Genomic DNA, 3839 nt, shown 5'->3' with positions numbered 1-3839 from the left:
ATGGGGGGCACAGGGACCCCAATGTCCTCAAGGGAGGGGCACGGACCCCGATGTCACCCCAGTGTCCCCAAGGGGTATCAGGGTGTCCCCTTGGGAGTGAGGGCACCCCTGCTGTGCCAGGGCTGTGGGGCAATGCCATTTTTGGGGTCAGTGCCCATTTTAGGGTCACTGCCATTTTTGGGGTGCCCATTTAGGGTGCCCATGTTTGGGGTGCCCATTTGGGGTGCCCATTTAGGGTCAGTACACGGCCTCGTCAGTGCCCATTTAGGGTGCCCATGTTTGGGGTGCCCATTTGGGGTGCCCATGTTTGGGGTGCCCATTTAGGGTCAGTGCCCATGTTTGGGGTGCCATTTAGGGTCAGTGCCCATGTTTGGGGTGCCCATTTAGGGTCAGTGCCCATGTTTGGGGTGCCATTTAGGGTCAGTGCCCATGTTTGGGGTGCCATTTGGGGTCAGTGCCCATGTTTGGGGTGCCATTTGGGGTCAGTGCCCATGTTTGGGGTGCCCATTTGGGGTCAGTGCCCATGTTTGGGGTGCCATTTGGGGTCAGTGCCCATGTTTGGGGTGCCATTTGGGGTCAGTGCCCATTTAGGGTGCCCATTGGGGTCAGTGCCATGTTTGGGGTGCCCATTTGGGGTCAGTGCCCATGTTTGGGGTGCCATTTGGGGTCAGTGCCCATGTTTGGGGTGCCATTTAGGGTCAGTGCCCATTTAGGGTGCCCATGTTTGGGGTGCCCATGTTTGGGGTGCCCACGGGGTCAGTGCCCATGTTTGGGGTGCCATTTAGGGTCAGTGCCCATGTTTGGGGTGCCCATGGGGTCAGTGCCCATGTTTGGGGTGCCCATTTAGGGTCAGTGCCCATGTTTGGGGTGCCCATTTGGGGTCAGTGCCCATGTTTGGGGTGCCCATTTAGGGTCAGTGCCCATGTTTGGGGTGCCCATTTGGGGTCAGTGCCCATGTTTGGGGTGCCATTTAGGGTCAGTGGCCATTTAGGGTGCCCATGTTTGTTTGGGGTGCCCAAGGGGTCAGTGCCCATGTTTGGGGTGCCCATGTTTGGGGTGCCCATGTTTGGGGTGCCCACGGGGTCAGTACACGGCCTCGTCGCCGTCGCCGTCGCTGTCGGGCGCGAAGCTCTCGCCGTTGTCGAAGTAGGACAGGACATAGTCGGGCTCCTGGGGACACAGGGGACACAGGGTGGCACAGGGTGGCACAGGGTGGCACAGGGTGGGCACAGGGAGGGCACAGGGTGGCACAGGGTGGGCACAGGGTGGCACAGGGTGGGCACAGGGGGGCACAGGGTGGGCACAGGGTGGGCACAGGGTGGCACAGGGGGGCACAGGGGGGGCACAGGGGGGCACAGGGTGGCACAGGGTGGGCACAGGGGGCACAGGGGGACACAGGGTGGCACAGGGGGGGCACAGGGGGGCACAGGGTGGGCACAGGGTGGCACAGGGTGGCACAGGGGGGGCACAGGGGGGCACAGGGTGGGCACAGGGGTGGCACAGGGTGACACAGGGAGGGCACAGGGGGGCACAGGGGGACACAGGGTGGCACAGGGGGGCACAGGGTGGCACAGGGGGGCACAGGGTGGCACAGGGTGGCACAGGGGGGGCACAGGGGGGCACAGGGGGGACACAGGTGGCACAGGTGGGGCACAGGGGGGCACAGGGTGACACAGGGTGGCACAGGGTGGCACAGGGGGGCACAGGGGGGGCACAGGGGGGCACAGGGTGGCACAGGGGGGCACAGGGGGGGCACAGGGGGGCACAGGGGGGCACAGGGTGGCACAGGGTGGCACAGGGTGGCACAGGGTGGCACAGGGGGGCACAGGGTGACACAGGGTGGGCCACAGGGGTGGCACAGGGTGGCACAGGGTGGGGCACAGGGTGGCACAGGGTGGCACAGGGTGGGCACAGGGTGACACAGGGTGACACAGGGGGGCACAGGGTGGGCACAGGGGGCACAGGGTGGGCACAGGGTGGGCACAGGGTGGCACAGGGTGGCACAGGGTGGACACAGGGGTGGGCACAGGGTGACACAGGGGGACAGGGGGCACAGGGTGACACAGGGGCACAGGGGGGCACAGGGGGCACAGGGTGGCACAGGGGGGCACAGGGGGCACGGGTGGCCACAGGGGGGCACAGGGGGGCAACAGGGTGGCACAGGGTGGCACAGGGTGGGCACAGGGTGGCACAGGGGGGCACAGGGTGGGCACAGGGTGGCACAGGGTGACACAGGGTGGGCACAGGGTGACACAGGGGTGGCACAGGGTGGCACAGGGTGGGCACAGGGGGGGGGTGGCACAGGGTGGGCACAGGGGGCACAGGGTGGCACAGGGTGGCACAGGGTGGACACACAGGGGGCACAGGGGGGCACAGGGTGGGCACAGGGTGGCACAGGGTGGGCACAGGGGGGCACAGGGGGGCACAGGGGGGCACGGGTGGGCACAGGGGTGGCACAGGTGGGCACAGGGGGGCACAGGGGTGGCACAGGGTGGCACAGGGGGGGCACAGGGGTCACACAGGGTGGGCACAGGGTGGCACAGGGGGGGCACAGGGTGGCACAGGGTGGGCACAGGGTGGCACAGGGTGGCACAGGGTGACACGGGGGGCACAGGGGGGCACAGGGTGGGCAGAGGGTGGCACAGGGTGGCACAGGGGTGACACAGGGTGGGCACAGGGTGGCACAGGGGTGGCACAGGGGTGGCACAGGGTGGGCACAGGGGGACACAGGGAGGGCACAGGGTGGCACAGGGTGGCACAGGGTGACACAGGGTGGCACTGGGTGGCACAGGGAGGGCACAGGGTGGACACAGGGGGGGCACAGGGGGGCACAGGGTGGCACAGGGTGGGCACAGGGTGGCACAGGGTGGCACAGGGTGGCACAGGGGGGCACAGGGTGGGCACAGGGTGCACAGGGGGCACAGGGTGGCACAGGGTGGGCAGGGGTGGCACAGGGTGGCACAGGGGTGACACAGGGTGGGCACAGGGTGGCACAGGGTGGCACAGGGTGGGCACAGGGTGGCACAGGGTGGCACAGGGTGGGCACAGGGTGACACAGGGTGGCACAGGGGGGCACAGGGTGGCACAGGGGTGGCACAGGGGTGGCACAGGGTGGGCACAGGGGGACACAGGGAGGGCACAGGGTGGCACAGGGTGGCACAGGGTGACACAGGGTGGGCACAGGGTGGCACAGGGTGGCACAGGGGTGGCACAGGGTGGCACAGGGAGGGCACAGGGTGACACAGGGTGGGCACAGGGGTGGCACAGGGTGGACACAGGGGTGGCACAGGGTGGGCACAGGGGGACACAGGGAGGGCACAGGGTGGCACAGGGTGGCACAGGGTGACACAGGGTGGCACAGGGAGGGCACAGGGTGGCACAGGGTGGGCACAGGGGTGGCACAGGGTGGACACAGGGGTGGCACAGGGTGGGCACAGGGGGACACAGGGAGGGCACAGGGTGACACAGGGTGGGCACAGGGGTGGCACAGGGTGGACACAGGGGTGGCACAGGGTGGGCACAGGGGGACACAGGGTGGGCACAGGGTGGCACAGGGGTGGCACAGGGTGGCACTGGGTGGCACAGGGAGGGCACAGGGTGACACAGGGGGGGCACAGGGTGGGCACAGGGTGGCACAGGGTGGGCACAGGGTGGGCACAGGGTGACACAGGGTGGGCACAGGGTGGCACAGGGGTGGCACAGGGTGGCACTGGGTGGCACAGGGAGGGCACAGGGTGACACAGGGGGGGCACAGGGTGGGCACAGGGTGGCACAGGGTGGGCACAGGGGTGGCACAGGGGTGGCACCTGGGCACCCCCGAGCACCCCCCACCCCAGTCC

This window comes from Serinus canaria, chromosome 25 (assembly GCF_022539315.1).
Source record: "Serinus canaria isolate serCan28SL12 chromosome 25, serCan2020, whole genome shotgun sequence".
Classification (NCBI taxonomy): domain Eukaryota; kingdom Metazoa; phylum Chordata; class Aves; order Passeriformes; family Fringillidae; genus Serinus; species Serinus canaria.
The sequence above is the reverse complement of the archived record's forward strand: the minus strand, read 5'-3'. Positions refer to the sequence as shown.